Genomic DNA, 17768 nt, shown 5'->3' with positions numbered 1-17768 from the left:
TGCCGTTATTTTGCTAGCTCATTCTTGCCTCCTGACAGCCCAGTGAGGGTGTGATAGGGAAGCTGGCTTCCCATTTAGAAGGGAAGAAATGGGACATGTGGTAAATGACATGCCCAAGGTCTCTGGGTGTGTAGCAAGGCCAGAAGCGGGTCCCAAGCCAGAAGGTTGGCTTCTGGCCTGGCGCCCCTGCAGGGGAGGAGCCGTGGTTTCCTGGGGTTTCATCATCCATCCGTCCGTTTATGTGCAAGTAACTTTCCACTGACTTCTCCTGTGCCTACCTCGAGGGTTAAGTGCCCAAGGGGCACTGCGGTGGGAGTTCTGACCAGGGAGGGATCCACATGAGTAGTGGACGGGGGAAGCCTGGAAAAACAGGCGAGGCTGGTGGGGATGGGAGTGGCATCTTGCCACCTCTCGAATCCATGCCCGTAATCCCCAGGGACTCCCACTTGGCTACCTTGGGGGCTCCAGATCCTGGGAGACGAAAAAGAGTGGCACAGAGGAGGTGGGGCCTGGGAGATGGAATGCAGCATCTTCACAGCCCCTGTTCCTTCTCACATCTGCCAACTGCCGCTTTCCCACGTGAATTATAGGACAATCGCCTCCAAGGAAGCCGAGCAGAGAGGCTGCACACACCCGCCCTGCAATCGCCGTTATTACTGCCGTTATTGACATGATTCTGATGCCCTGGTGAAGACTGTGTAGCTGGGCCGTGCTCGTTCCCTGGAGAGTTCCCTGTGCAGGCTTAAAGGAAGGCTGTCTTCTCCCTCTTCCCACCGTTTCCCATCACACCCCAGCAGGGATGCTAGATTTAGCTGGTAGAAAAGCAGAACGGCGCAAGATTGGAATTTCAGATAAATAACAAATAGCTTTTGAGTATAAGTTATCCTATGCAATAGTTTAAATGATTAGTTATTTATCTGAAAGTCCAGTTTAACTGGGCATCCTAGAGTTGATCTGGCAATCGTACCTTGAGGGGGGAAACTTAGACCCGTTCACAGGTTGATGCCTACTTCAGTTGTCTGTCCATCCAGATGCACCCAAACACAGACAGACAGACAGACAGACACACACACACACACACACACACACACAGACAGAACAGCCCTTAGTAAGTTTCAGGCCTCTCAGTTCTCCCTCTAGGGCCTCCTGCCAGCCCTGCCCCGCTGGGTCCTGTGAAAGAGGAGAGAGGGGGAGGGGAAGGAGAGGGAGGAGAAGGGAGGGGGAGGGAGGGGGAGGGGAGAGAGAGCTTCAGCACCAGGAGAGGTAGCTGAGAGCTCAGACAGCCGAGCAGATGGGAGCCACCCACAGGATAAACAGGCCTGCGAGGCTTGGAGCCGATCCACCAATCACGCCCGTGTTCAGACCCAGAGAGCCTGTGTGTGAAGACAAACGAGCCAAAAGACTTCCCCGCGCTCCCTAAGGCCTGGATAGGCCTGGCTGGATCCGTGCGGTTAGCCGAGGCCCCTCCCCCGCAGAGGCTGGCTTCTGCCGGGGCTTCTGGTGGCCACACAAAGGCGGGATTCAGAACCAGCCGCCAGGGAGAGGCGGCTCCTGGGCACACAGAAAGTTTCAGTACTCTCGCCCCTCTGTGCCTTCCTGGTCTCACTGGGCAGAGAACGCCTGGAGTCCACCAAGGGCCAGGCAGTGTGCTAACGGGACAAGAGGACGCCTGCCCTTGCATTCTCTCTTTCTAATCAACTCGATCCATGTTTAATTTACATCAAATAAAATGCACTCATGTTAAGTTACCGTCCATGAATGTGGACGACCATGTATGCCAGTGTCACCATCATCTTGGTCGAGATACAAAACATTTCCATCACCCTAGACAGTTCCTTGTCTCTCAGCCATTTTAGAGACTTGGCCTTAAATGGCACCCTACTGGGTGAAGCTTTGACTTCCTGAAGCAGAGCGCAGTCCACGCACCCCTGCCCCGGAAAGTCTTCTGTTGTGACAGTTGTTCCCCTTGCTGCCATTTGTTTGTTCCCTGTCAGGCTGGCTGGGTCTCGTCGGTGGGCCTAGGTTTCATTTCTCTTTGTATCTCCGGCACACAGACACGTCAGCCCTGAAGGAATAATGCTTGCTGAACGCTTCCTGGGGCAGAGAAGTCCAACCCTGCAAGCAGGGAGTTAGTGTCATTAATGCGAGAGCTCTTCTTCCAAGACAGGTACTGATGGGGTCTGCTTCCCCTCTCTCCTGTGGCCTGGCTCAACACAGGCTTCTGATATTCTGTTCATGAGCCTACGGACAAAGATTGTCACCTGCCATATCGATAAACAAAGGAAGTTGCAGCCATCAAGCCCTCAGCCACTGCAGCCGCCCTGACTGTGCACCCTGAGGGGATTCAGGACGGAGAAAAGCAGGATATTGACCCTTGATAGCTACGGTACATATCAAAGGAATGATCTCAATGAGCCCAGATTCTTGCATCGTCCCATATAAAGAAAACTGCTAAATTCGTTACCCTGAGATGTCCGGTTTTCTTTAACAGTGATCTTTTAATGTTCTGACTACCTGGTATTTTTGCAAAAACTCCTATATATCCTGGCTACCCCCTTAACTTTTTGGAGCAGTCCCTCAGAGCTTTCTGAGAGGTTGTCTCCTGGGTTCAAGTCCTCAGTTTGTGTGCCGAATGAAACATAATTCTCAACTTTTAGGTTGTGCTTTTTCTTTTTTCAGTCGACAAGGCTATGTGGGAGGACCAGCCCACAAGTCCTTCTTTCCAGGCCTCCAGGGCAGGCGGAAGGCTTAACCCAACCTCATGACCATAGTGTCAGCTGACGGTACTTTCATTCCCATTGGCGATAGAGAAGTAATAATAAAGATAATATGATAACTTATACAGATGCTTCTGATCTTCAGTGTCATTCAGGATCATCATAGAAAATCTGGAGACTATGATGATGACTGACATTTATGGCCTGCTTATCAGGCATGCCAGGGACCAGTCTAAGCATTGCTCATTTAATCTTCAGAACAAGGTAATATGGTAGGAATGAGGTAAGAACTAGTATTGTTACCCCCCTTTACAGAGGGAACCAGGTTACCTAACTTGTCCAAAGTCCCATCGCTAATAAGTGGGAGTTGCGATTTGAACCCAGGCAGTCGGGCTTGAGGTGGGTCACTCCTCGGGCCCCTACCCAGTGTAAAAGAAGAATCTGGGAGAGAGTTGGAAGAGGATTTCTTTTTCTCTTTTTCTGTTTTTGTTTTATTCTAATTGCATAGTTTGTTTCCTCTGAAATTTACAATTATTGTTACATAATTATACGCAAGGAACACAATCAAAGAACTGATAATGCCTCTGAAAACTGGACTGGAATATTTGGGGGGAAAATCCAAACTGAGAAATGACTGAATGTATGGCCAGTTGACAGCTGCTCTTTTTAGGAAGTGAAATCAATTTTTGTCTTCTCAAAAATTTCTTCTTCCTGAAGAAATGTATCCTGTTTGCTGCATGCTCAGAAGCAAAGTTGGTGTAGGTGACGGCACCCCAAGACAGGCCTCATGTCCCCCAAACGAAAGGCCAGCTCATCAGGCATCAGAGGCTTTTCCTTTTCCCCCCATATCCGGATTGTAACCCAAACGCGTCATTTTGACTTATGTCGAAATTGTCCATTTCTCCCCATTTCCCGGCCTCTGCTCCAGGAGCCCCTCATCATTGTGCCCCTGGCGTGTCATCAAAACAACCTCCTCTAGGCTGTGCTCCTGCCCCGGCCCTCCCTGCTCCACACTGCCCCCTAGGGTTAGCACCCGGACCTGTGTCCACATCACCTCCTGCTTCTAAGCCTTCCAGCAAGCACTTCCTATCACCAGCAGCCTAGAGGGCAAGGGCCCCTGGTTGGCCTGCAGAGCACATCTGGAACGTGTACTATCTACCAGCACGCTTCTGCTGCCTCCAAGTCACCAAAGCTGTAGCCACAAGGGTTTATCACCCTTTATGTGCATTCCTCTCCATGCCTCTACTTCCAGACCACTGTGCACACCGTTCCTGCTGCTAAGAATGCATGAGCCTCACTTCCAACCTCACGACAACCTGAGGAGACAGCCATCATGGCACAGACGTTAAGATAGAAGGCTCTGGAGTCAGACTGCCCAGGGTCACAGAGGAGCCTGGCGCTTAGAAGGGCCCTGTGCTTGGTCTAACGTTCTGCTGCTGCCATCTTGAAATTCTTAGCCATTTTGAAGAAAGTCACTGGGCTCACAAATTACGTAATTGTCCTGACTCTGACACTGACAAGCTGTGTAACCATAAAATAAAGATAACGGCGAAGGGCTTAGAACAGGGTGCACGATACTGGGAGTGATCAATAAATAAGACGCTTTGTTATCCGCATGTCACACACACGAGGAAATAGGCTTAGTGAGTTCATCAGCGCCGCAAGGCTGTCACGTGATAGAAAGTGACACAATTCACTTTCACTTCTCTGCGACTTTGAACTTTCCTATGTAGCCCTGGCTCTTCTTAGCACGTGATCACATCTGCTCTCAGCGTATTAACTATGTGACAGTAGTCAAGGCCTGTCCATAACTCTTCTACTCTTTTTTCTAAAGCCTTGAAAGTTAGCTGAACACAGAACTGGTAATGCTCACATTTGATAAACGAGGACAGAGTAAATAAGTGACTGGCCTAAAAGCTCAAATCCAATTACCAGCTTTGCTGAAACAAAGATGGTGGCATCAGAGTCTGGGGCTCCTGGAACCCGTTCATCAGGCTGTCTTGAGCCAGAACCCTGCTTCCTCTGCAAACAGGCTAACAAACACACGATGGTCCCGGGGGGAAAGGCTACTTCTGGGGCCAATGGGAAGACAGGGAGTCTTGATCTTTCTTGCAGCTCCCAGATTGCACTGCGGGAAGTGGGGTGGGTAGCTCCAGATGCTACCAAGAGATGCTTTTAATTGTCCTGCAGCCGTGAGAGCTCAGCACCACGATTTCTGGCAATGGTGAGGTGCAGTACTGTTGCTAATGTCAGCATTCATTCCCACATTCATACGTTCTGAATCTAGTTGTTACACTCTGGTCTCGGGGAAGGTACCACGCTGGCAGAAAGTGACACAAAAGTGAGGAGAAAACTATCTTGCCTTTAGGGATTAGAGAAAAGGCGGACAGGGATGCCAAGAATTACAACCATATGGTAAACGCTAAAAGCCAGGTATTACGGGAACTCAGGGACGAAAGCAAAGGCCTACAAAGGGCAAGGAAAAAAAGACTCCCTCAGCAGGTGGAATGTGACCTGCGACTTGAGGGGTGAGGAGGCCTAATGGCCAGTCCACTGTACTCCTTTCCTACGGCTGCTGTAACAAATGACCACAAACTTAGCAGCTTAAACAACACAAATGTATCATCTTACAGCTCTGGAGATCAGAAGTCCCTCACAGGTCTCACGGGGCCAAAATCAAGGTGCTGGAGGGCTGTGTCTCTTTCTGGAGGCTCTAGGGAAGAAGCTGCTTTCTTGCCTTTTGCAGCCTCTAGAAGCCGTCCACATTCCTTGGCTTGTGGCCCCTTCTTCCATCTTCAAATACAGCAACATTGTATCTCTTTGACTCTTCCCCTGTAGCTACATTTCCTCTGGTTCTGCCTCCCTCTTCCCCTTGTAAGGACCCTTGGGATTACATGGGCCCCCACCTGGATAATTCAGGACTCTCTCCCTGTTTTCAGGTCAGCTGACTAGCAACCTTCGCTCCAGCTGCAACTAAATTCCCTTCTGCCATGTGACCTTCATATTCATAGGTCTCAGACAGTAGGATGCAAACATCTTTGGGGGCCATGATTCTGCCTACTGCCCCCATTTTATAGATTACTTACTGTGTGGCCTTGAGCAATTTGTTCTAGACTCTCTGAGCCTGAGGCTTCTAATCTGTAAAATGTAGAAATAACACCTGCTCTTCCCGTCTCACAATGTTGCCCTGAGAATTTAATGAGATAGTGTATGTGAAAGGGCTTTAAAAATAGTAAAGCCCTATGTTGGCATATATGTTCCTATGGGGGGATGGGACGCCAAGGATGTAACCTCTCGTGAGCATCTGCTACATTCTAGGCAGGTGCTACAAGATGGTTTATCCAAGATGGTACACATCTCTTCCCAGTTCCACATTCAGTGACGTCACACTGGTATCTTGAAATCAGCCATGGTGGGAGCATTTACACTACGGAAATAGGCAAACACTACAAATCGGGGTGCTTCCCATGCCCCTCCCTGCCCCGAACCAGTTGTTAAACATTCCCAGCACATCACAGCTTTATCCCATTTATTTAAGACAAACCATCTGACATGGTTATGATTGCCTTAGAGTACAGATGAGCAAGGTGAAGCCTGAAGCCAGTGATAAACCTGCGTAAGATCACGCTCATGGCGAGACGCGGGTGAGGCCAGCTTGTCACATGCTCCAAGGCTCCGGTCCCTCCACCACACCCCATGACCATGCTACACCTACCCCCCCAACTCTGCCTGCCCTTGAGAGGGCAGTTAGTCTAACTGTCCAAGAGGATCATGGGACTTAACAGCATGTTTAAAAATGTAACCATCGGGCTTCCCTGGTGGCGCAGTGGTTAAGAATCCACCTGCCAATGCAGGGAACATGGGTTCGAGCCCTGGTCCGGGAAGATCCCACATGCTGCGGAGCAACTAAGCCCGTGTGCCACAACTACTGAGCCTGCGCTCTAGAGAACCCGTGAGCCACAACTACTGAAGCCCATGCGCCTAGAGTCCGTGCTCTGCAACGAGAAGCCACCGCAGTGAGAAGCCCGCGCACCGCAACGAAGAGTAGCCCCCGCTCGCCGCAACTAGAGAAAGCCCGCCCAGCAACAAAGACCCAACGCAGCCAAAAATAAATAAATTTATTAAAAAAAAAATGTAACCATCAACCTAAGGTGGTAGGCTTCACCGTCCAATGCAAAGGTTCAAAGGGATGTGATGCAAAAAAAACTGCCAGATCACTCAAAAGTCGAAGTGCAACATGGCTTCCTCTTAGACAACCTGGAAGCGTTTGAAGGTCAGCAAATACAATCCCTTCATTCAGAGATGGATAAAGTAAATAGCAGGCTGGTATTTGTTGGGAGCAGTTAATGGAGGCGATTTGAGAGAGAAAAAAACTGACTTTGCTTTATGCTCCATTTAAATCAGGTTCCCATTTCTCTGACCCTGTGCTAACTGTTCCTTCCTAAGGTTGGGGTTTTATTTTAAACGTGCTCAAGGCAGTAGGAATCTAGTTCGTGGACGTGAGGATTTAATTAACACAGGAGCCAAGGCTCCCATCTAACAATGGCTCCCAGTCTTGGCTGAACACTAGAATCACCTGGGGATCTTTGAAAACTCCCAACTACCCACGTTGCATTCAGACCAGCTGATCAGAAGCTCTGGGGTGGGAAACTCCCAGCTGATCCCCATGTGCAGCCCAGGAGAGACCCGCTGCAGCCCAGTTTATTTTCCTCGCTCCCACTTTACATTTCTATTTCTGGGGTTTCCTGCTGTTTATAAAGTGTCTGTTTGAGAAAAGCTTAGCATCCAGTTACAGTTGGAGGCCCTGGCTGGGCAGCAGGTGAAAGGCCTCAGAACATTTTCTAGAACATGTTTCAGGGAATAAAGAAGCCCCACACTTAGAAAACCAGTTCTCCCAGCCTCGTGTGACTTCACCAGGAGCCAATAAAAAACTGGCACTTGAGTTTACCGATTCCCGTCTAGATTGATGAAACCTAGAAATTGCTGGACAAACCATGTACGGTTTTACGAGAGAGAGCCCATTCTCTGATGTGCACTGATCCAGACTTTTATCAGCTCTCTTAGTCTCAACACATTTGCTCTGAGGCTGTGGTAGTATTGGTTGGAGGAGGATTTGAGTCCTCAGGCAGGTGAGAAGCTAGGTCTCAGAGTAAACAGTAAGGATTCCACACCCTGAGATCCTTGTGAAGCGAAAACCAAAACTTTAGGCAGACCGCGGCTGCCACCTGTCGGCGGCGATTGGTGTTGACTCCTGTGGCAGAGCGAGTCGCACGCCCCCTGGTGGAGGTCAGTCCCAGCTGGACCCAGCTCACGCTGTCGCTCCGTATTCACCAGCAATGTTGCAGGCAGAAAGGACTTTTCCTTAAACGTATCAGACGGGGTAATGCGAATAGGGAGACACACGCATCTAGTAGTTTACATTATCTTTGGACCACGTTCACTTGCCACTGAAATGAGCCTTCCTTTTGTAATGTTTCATGTTCTGTGATCAGAAAATCGTGATCATGTGTCCAGATTAGGGCCTAACTTGAAACTTCTAGCCATTGGAGGCTGGGAAGGTATGCAAAGCCATCCTGATGAGTTGGAGGAGCAGGGAGACCAGAAAAAGCCAATCTGTCACAGTAGCTGTTTGCTCAAACTATATCCCTTCAACATTGTTCAAAGGGACGTCATTAGAAATGCATTCGTTTGGTTTTAAGATACTGCCGTCCGTTAACAAACCATGGAAATCTCTGGAAAGGTTAACGTGTGCATCATTTATATAACAAACATATTCATCAGATTACTTTCCAGAATTTCACTCCGCATGAATTAAACAACTGCTCTAAGACGCCCTGTGCTTGGCACTCAGGTGTGAGGAAACTGTGGTCCCGACCTTCAAGTACCTTACAGTCTTGTCGGGGAGGGAGATGAAGCGACTAAGTGACCAAGACAGAACAAGGAGGTGCCATGTTACCGGAGCAAATTGCCGTCGAACGTGGAGGCAGAGCTGGTTGAGTCTGAGTGCAGTTCTTGGGTGATGCTTGGACCAGTGCTTCTCAAAGTGCGGTTCCCAATCAGCAGCATCAGAAGCACCTGGGAACGTGTTAGAGAAGCGAATTCTTGGGCTTGCCCCAGACTGTGTTTTCACAACTCCTCCGGGTGATGCCTGCCAAAGCTTAAGAACCACTGCTTCAAAGAGAAGGTGACGTGGGCTGGAAAGAGGCCTCAAAAGACACATAGGACTTTTATAATTAAGGTAAGAGGACATTTATCATCCTCATCTCTTACGTTTGTATCACGATTTACACCCTATTATCTCAGCTGACCTTTACAACAACAGGACTGGAGACAGAGAAGGAAGCAGAGAAAGCTTAGGTTTCAAAGTAAATATCAATAAAATTGGGTATGTCATCACTCTGACATGTGACCTGGATCAAGTCCCTTATCCTTTCAGAAACTGCTTTCTCATCTGTAAACGGTTACAGGAATATTCTCTTTGGAGACTTTTGGCGAGGATTAGATATAATAGATACAATACAGAGAGTTGTTACTCACTAAAAAGGCTATTTCTATATATTGTTTTTATAAGCCCCTATTGCTGGTGAGAAAACCCAAGCTTGATGGTGGATGTGAACCTGCCCCTTAGGTTCCTGACTCACTTCTGGGCTGGTTTCCTTACCCCATAGTTTTCACGACAGTTGGGGCCTCTACAAAGGCCTTCTCACTATTTATAGATTTGTCAGCATTTCTGGGTTTATCGTATGTGGAACTATGGAGGGCTCCACTGCTTCAGTGAAAATGGCAGCCACTGAGGCAGGGCTGGAAGAGAAGTAATGGAATATCAAGAAGTATCGAGAAGGCTGAGTCGCACATAAAGTGAACGTATCACTTTCTCCACCAAACTAGCCACTTTTAGGCCATGTGCATCATTTATACAATAAACATATTTATCAGTTCACTTTCCAGAATTTTATTCCACATTTATTAAACAAATGCTCTAAACTGTGCTTGGCACTTGGGAGGATACAGGTGTGAGTACATTGTGGTATAAATGTGGAATAAACCCTCTCCTGTTTTTTCCAAGTTCAATGACAAAAGTGGGCAACTTTTTATAATCCAATGGATAGAGACTTGGACTCTAAGAATTTAGTAAGTTTTTTTCTTGATAGGTGTAGCATATAAACTGTGGGAGGGGGTGCTACTGGCATGTAGAGGGTAGAGGCCAGGAATGCTGCTAAACATCCTACAATGTACAGGAGACCCCTCCCCCAACAAAGAATAATCTAGTCCAAAATGCCAGCAGTGCCAAGGTTGAGAAGCCCTGCCCTAAAGGTTCCCACCATCACCCAAAGTCAACAAGTCAAAACTGAAAACCAGTTCTCCCCAAAGTGGCCAGATTCTACAACTGATTTCTCATTCTCCGCCCAAATCTGTCAGCCTAAAGCCTGGAAACCTTCCTGGGCTTCACTCCATAAATCCATTTAGTCTCCAAGGTGTGTGGATTTTTGCCTTAGAACCTGTTTCTGACTCATGTCTTCCCATACTCCTGAGTCTAGTCAAGTATTACTCTGCAGTATCATTTGTCCAGGATCATCTCTACTGGATTTGTACTCCTGGAGTTCAGGAATCCTGTACTTGCATCTTTAAGTTCTCCGTGTCCAGCACCATGCCCAGTGGGTGGAATATTTAGGGAGAAATATATAGGAATATATAAGGAGAAAGATTTCTGGATCAATAAAAACAAATTTCTAACAATTAAAGAAAAATGTATACATAAAAGTTAAATGCATCTTTGAATGTGTATGTTATGATGGCAAATTAAATGTGCTTTATAAAGGAATGATCAATATTCGGACATAAATTTTAAACTTTCTTTGGGAAGCTCCACTCAATCATCGTTGTTACGTGCTCCTTATCTCTTAATTTGCTTATATACGTGTCAAACAGGAAGTTCTAGAGATCATAGGTAATATGTGGGTTATTACAGCCTGTGAAGCAGTTTATTTTCTGCTCCTTCCCTCAAATGCCTCTGAACTGTGGCTTTTCCCACTCACCCCATCCTTCCTGTTCTTTCTCTTTTCCCCTCCACCACTGAACACAGCTAATACCTGTTCACCTTTAGCTACCTTTTAGCCTATGTGCTGAACCAGGAGAAGGAACTCCCTCTGAGGAAATCTTCAGGATTTTGTCTTTTTTGTGTTTTTTTTATGAGGTGACGCTTTTCAGTGGCCCTGCCATTATAAAATGGAGAGTAGGAAAAAACATTTAAACAGAAATAGAGAAATTGCTGTGTCATGCTCTCATTTTCCTCACAATTTCCTTGTTTTAAATTTTATTAACTAAATTTCTTAATATCTACTAAACAGTCAGTAATGACCATCTTTATGTATAGATACTTCTCCACATATACTCTATGTATACATTTTACATACATGTACACATTTCATATTGGTTTCCAATGTAAGCAATATTGCTAGAGTGTCCAACCTTGGTTAGATCTGGTTGGCTGATTCAAAGGTGGAAATTCTTCCAAGATTAGAGACTAACTGCTTTAGTCATTCCCACTGGATCTGACATCTTTGAAAGCACAATATTCCTTAATAAGTCCCTAGAGAGCTCGTTCAGCCACAGCAAAGTTTAGCCCAATCAATGGAAGTATCATGTCTGTTTTCAGTTTATGTCAAGTACTAAAATTATCCTTTACATGGCCAATGATGCTATACCAAAGAAGATTCTGTCATTTTTACAGTTTCATTATTTATTACTTCTCAATTATAATCTGCTTTGTTGTCACTTCTCTCTTTAGAAGCCATAATGTCCCCTGTGGAGACCCGGTAGGGCCAGTTCAAAGAGGCAGTCAGCTGGATATAAAGGCCTCAAGGCACGTGGCCTAGACTATTATTTCGGGGGCTTTTAAAACAGAACAATCCATGTCAGAATAGTGACTGTCGCCATGTACCTGGGAACATTTCCAGGGGCTCACTACGTTGGATGACTCTCTAGCAGGCCTTCAAATCCCTCTTGGAGATGGAAATGCCTATTAGGAATACTCTGATAGCCATCACATGATCTCTATACTGTTGCACTCAACTGACTTCTTCCATTTCGTGACATCTCCCCTTGCCTTCTTCTTCGTCTATGCCGCACTTGCTCTGAACCACAGCCCAACAGTCAGAGAAGAATGCAAATGATTCTTGCACAACCTCATGGACTCAGCGTCACGGCATCTAAGATGGTTGGCGCTATATAGGACCCAATTGACAACCAGCATGCTTGCTACTGGGAGTCGGAAAGGGGGAAATGGAGGGTTAAGAAGCTCCCCCCACCCCCCGCCACAGGCACTGCAGTGTGCTATGTGACAGTGTGACCTCCTGCTCATACCACATCTGTCCTGGCGTGCAGCTGGAGAAGTCTATCTGAACCTTCATTCATGCATTCATTCATTCACTTGAAAAGTATTTATTGAGAATTTTATTGTGTATCAAGCACGGTAATGAATACTGGGGACAGAACGATGGACCAAAAGCCACCTTCCCTCGTCCCTGGAAGCCACAGTCTAATGGAAGGCCCATGTGTTAATAGCACTCTATCCATTTCTCTATCATCTACACAATAAAACTAGTGATCAATGCTAAGATGATAGTATAAGTGAGATTTGGAGGTTAGGGAATAGCCTCTCTAAGTGATGTCTAACCTCTCCCTGTAGGATGAGGAGGAGTTAGGTAAGTGAAGCCTGGAGGAAGAGGTGCCTCAGGGCAATAGCATGTGTGGAGGCCCTGACGCAAGAGGGTTTGGTGCGTTCTCAGCATGAACCAAGGCTAGTGATGGAGATACTTAGAGAGGAGGCTGGTGGGGCAGGCGAATGGGAGGTTACAGAGAGCGTTGTGTGCCTTGTTTAGGAATTAAGATTTTAAAGTTAATTCAGTACTCACACCATTTACACGAATCACTGGCTATTACTGAATTGGAGGGACCAGAGTGGATACCAGGAAGCCAATGAGAGATGCTCGTAGCTTGGATAAGGCATGTTGATGATGGAGATGAAGACGGAGGATGGATGGGAGAGAAATTTAAGAGGTGAAGTCAAGACTGCTAGATGAATGGTTGGGTGTGTGAGTGAGATGGAGGGGTCGACAGTGAGCCTCGGGTTTCTGGCTTTGGCACCTGCATCTGAGCTTTTCCTGCAAATCCAGACATCGCTCTTGGTCATCTCTGAGCTTCTGGTGTCATCATTACTGAGATAACTAGAGACTTATCCCTAAAATAGTCCAGGTATAATGTCAAAGGAGAGGAAGACTGGGAAGATAAGACAGAGGGGTCTTTTTTCTCTACTAGAAGTGCATTTCTCACTAGAAATTAAAAGGCTCAAAAAATAAACAGCTTCCCAATGGCAATATTCTACTATCATAAGCGGGGTTTTTGTTTTTCTGTTGGAACCTCTAGTCTGTTCCCTTTGCACACTGAAGGGACATTTATAAAGACCATTTTCCATTTTGAGTCTTTGGCAGAGGAAGTCCTGAGATGCCTCCTGCAGGTTCAAAATACAGTTATCCCTTGCCTTGTTCCTCTAAGACTACAATGTGATTGCTGAGTAAGACATGGGGCTTTACCAATTTCCCCATTCCCTGAAAGCACTAAAGGGCAGAAAGGAAGAGAACACAATTGTGCAAACTTCTTTTGTACTCACGGGAAATAATGGATACTATTATGGTTTTAAGTTCAAGGATAATGACGGTGGAAACCTGGCCATATCAGTATAATAGCTCTATTAATAGCTGAGAGGGAAATTGCCTTTATTCTTCCAATATTCATAGATGACTTTCCCTTTCACAAGGGCGTTTTCAACTTTTGTGGAGTTCTGAGTGATTTCTGAAGAAGAAAAGCCATGGTTGTTGTTATGAGTTGAACTGTGTCCCCCCGCCCCCAATTTTATGTTGAAGTCCTTCGTAACTCCCAGTACCTCAGAATGTGACCTCGTGGGGCTTCCCTGGTGGCGCAGTGGTTGAGAATCTGCCTGCCAATGCAGGGGTCACGGGTTCGAGCCCTGGTCCGGGAAGATCCCACATGCCACGGAGTAACTAAGCCCATGCACCAGAACTACTGAGCCTGCGCTCTAGAGCCTGCGTGACACAACTACTGAGCCCACGTGCCGCAGCTACCAAAGCCCGCGTGCCTAGAGCCCGTGCTCTGCAACAAGAGAAGCCACCGCAGGCTTCCCTGGTGGCACAGTGGTTAAGAATCCGCCTGCCAATGCAAGAGACACGGGTTCGAGCCCTGGTCTGGGAAGATCCCACATGCCGTGGAGCAGCCAAGTCCATGCGCCACAGCTACTGAGCCTGCGCTCTCAAGCCCGCAAGCTACAACTACTGAAGCCCGTGAGCCACAATTGCTGAGCCCGCAAGCCACAACTACTGAAGCCCGCGCGCCTAGAGCCTGTGCTCCGCAACAAGAGAAGCGACTGCAATGAGAAGCCCGCGCACCGCAGTGAAGAGTAGCCCCCGCTCGCTGCAACTAGAGAAAGCCCGTGTGCAGCAACGAAGACCCAACGCAGCCAAAAATAAATAAATTAAAAAAAAAAGAATGTGACCTCGTTTGGCAATAGGGCTGTTGCAGATCACATTAGTTAAAATGAAGCCATGCTGGAGTAGGGGTGGACCCTTAATCCAACATGACTGACGTCCTTATAAGAAGAGGAGCGACACATAGAGGGAAGGCAGCCATGTAACAATGGAGGCAGAGATTGAAGTGATGCGTCTACAGCCAAGAAACGCCAAGGACTGCCAGCAAGTACCAGGAGCTAGAAGAGGCAAGGAAGGATCCTCCCCTACACGTTCCAGAGGGATCATGGCCCGGTAGACACCTTGATTTCAGACTTCTAGCCTCTGGAACTGTGAGACAATAAACTTGTTTTTAAGCCACCCAGTTTGTGGTACTTTGTTATGGTGACCCTAGGAAACTAATACAGTTGTAATGTTAGAAAATAACGTAGAGATCATGTAGTCCATTCTACAAATGAGGAATCATGCTCAGAAAGGTGGAATGATTTGCTATGACCAGACCTGGGCATTTTACAGAGGCCAACAATCAGAGATCAGTGCCAAAGAGGGATCTGGCAAATCTTGACCAGCTCCAACAAAAAAGCAGAGGACCAAAGTGAGCTGAAAGAGAGGACTTCAAGAGTGAAGAGTAGAAATGCCAGGCGCTTCAGACATGGTGGGGCGATGCTAGAAAAGCCACCCAAAAAAGGGCAAAGCAGAGAAATAAGGCTGTCAGTAGATCTACAGAGTTGTGCAACCATCACTATAATGAATTTTAGAACATTTGCCTCACTCCAACAAGAAATCCTGTTACCATTTGCAGCCACTTCCCATCTTTTTACAATCCCCCAGCCCCCAGGGAACCACTCACCTAATTTCTGTCTCTATGGATTTGCCTATTCTGGACATTGCCTATAAATGGCATCACACAATATGTGGTCTCCTGTGACTGGCTTCCCTCACTGAGCATCAGGTTCCCAAGGCACATCCATGTCATAGTGTGTGTCAGTACTTCCTTCCTTTTTAAGGCTGAATAATATTCCATTGTACGGCTATATCCCATTTTATTTATCCATTGATTAGCTGATAGATTTGGGCCATTTTGGAACACGTATAAGTTGTTCAAAAAGCATTTGTCCATTAAGTAGAAATTGTGAATTGAAGAAGATAGATGAGATAAAAGGTGAGCTATCCCAGGCCCGATACTTTTGTATTCTCACCACCAAAGATGATAATAGGGGAGGATGGAGCGTTGAAAAAGATAGAAGAGGTTTGGAATGTGTGAGGCCTATTCTATCTCAGTAGAAGGGGGTCTGAGGATCTAATTATAGCTAAAGTGTTAATGCTTGAACGCTTGGCTCCTATAACATGTAGCAATGAGCATCGTGTGGATGGTTTCCAGTACCATGGCAGGACCAGCTGGAGCATGGAGGCCTGGTAGACCTCCCAGAGAGTCCTTCACACACACAGATGTTGACTGCTGGAACACAGCTGCTCCTTCCCACGGCCCTCTCTTCCTTCCCCTCTTTCACCCCGAGGAAACATGCTCACCTGAGGCCCGGACTTGGAGAGGGGAGGGCAGGCCAGTCACCATTGGTCCAACGACTCCCCACAAGTGCGCTCTGACACAGTGACATCCGGTGCACACAGTAGGTGCTCACTCAATTTTTGTTGCATGAACAGTGTAGAATATTTGAGTAGGAACCAGCTGCATCCAAAGAATGGAGACTGCCCTCTGGGACGGAGTCTCCACGTGGCAGGCAATGGTACTGAGAGTACGGAGGAGGTTCTGTCTGGGTGTGGCTCCCCAGGGCGCAACTCAGCATCAGTCTGCAGACCACTCTGAGTACCACTGTACTAAACTTATTTCGTCTATAAAGATAGGTATACGTGAACACGAAGACGTAAGTACTTTAGAATTATTTGTAATACCAAAAGACTGGAAGCAATCTAAATGTTCAGCAATAAAGGATGGGGAAAATACCTTCTGGTACATTCGTATAAGTCAGTACCATGCAGCCGTTAAAAAGAAAAATATACACGCTGAGAAATTTTAAGTGAAAAGAGCAAAATGTAGAAGACTAGTATAGAGTCTGCTCCTTTATAGTAAAAGAGCAATTAAAGGCTTAGATATGCAAACTGAAAGCTTCTAGAAGTTGTGGCAGAGACTGCTAGCTGTCTCCCAAATCCCTTCTCTTGCTTCCATAGTTATATTTGAAATATACATATTTCCCAACATACCTTGCAGTTATGTGGCGTCAAATAGGTCCTCACTAATGGAAGGGGAGCAGATGTTTGCCGCTGTTGAGTCTAGGCCTTAAGACACTGGTCTGAGTATTCTTCCTTGTTACTTTTCCCCCTGCCCACAGTTGGAACCCACCCTTACCGGTGACCCTGCCTGGACCATGCAGCTGATGCCAATTCCCTGGGGGACAGCAGAGCAACAAGAGAAAGGAACATAGGATCTTGAATGGCCATGTAGAGCAGAGCTGCCCTGCCAACCCAAACTATTCTCATTGGAACTGTTATGGGTGTCTCAGTCCATCCAGGGTGCTATCGCAAAATACCAGAGATCGGGTGGCTTATAAACAACAAACATTTATTTCTCAAAATTCTGGAGGCAGGGAAGTCCAAGATCATGGCACTGGCAGATTCGGTGTCTGGTGAGAGCACACTTCCTAGGTAGCTATCTTTTTGCTGTACCGTCACATGGTGGAAGGGGCAAGGGAGGGTTCTTGGGCCACTTTTTTTTTTTTTTAAGTGTAAGCTTTTTTTTTTTTTTTTAAACTTTGGGTTTGTTTGTTTATTTATTTATTTATTTATTTATTTATTTATTTATTTATTTATGGCTGTGTTGGGTCTTCGTTTCTGTGCGAGGGCTTTCTCCAGTTGCGGCAAGCGGGGGCCACTCTTCATCGCGGTGCGCGGGCCTCTCACTATCGCGGCCTCTCTTGTTGCGGAGCACAGGCTCCAGACGCGCAGGCTCAGTAATTGTGGCTCACGGGCCCAGCCGCTCTGCGGCATGTGGGATCCTCCCAGACCAGGGCTCGAACCCGTGTCCTCTGCATTGGCAGGCAGATTCTCAACCACTGCGCCACCAGGGAAGCCCTCTTGGGCCACTTTTATAAGGGCACTAATCACATTCATGACGGATCTGCTCTCATGACCTAATCGCCTCCCAAAGGTCCAACCTCCTAACACCATCACCTTGGGGGTTAGGTTTCAACATGTGATTTTTGGGAGGACACAAACATTCAGGCCATAGCGTATGGGATAAAGAAATAAACTTCAGTATTGTTGGATCTCTTGGTTACAGCAACTGAGCCTTTACACTTATAATACAAAATAATACATAAGAACTTTTAACAGTGATTGTCTCTAGGAAGCGAAGTTGTGTTGGGAGGGAGACTGAAATTTAATCATACATCCCTTTGTAAAATTTGAATTTTTAAAAGCTTGTATATGGGTATTATCATATATTCATTTTAAAATAACAGAAAACAAAACAATGCTTTCTCTTTAACAAATCAGA

This window comes from Balaenoptera physalus (genome assembly GCF_965194825.1).
Source record: "Balaenoptera physalus genome assembly, chromosome: X".
NCBI classification, from domain to species: domain Eukaryota; kingdom Metazoa; phylum Chordata; class Mammalia; order Artiodactyla; family Balaenopteridae; genus Balaenoptera; species Balaenoptera physalus.
Note: the sequence above shows the minus strand (reverse complement) of the source record.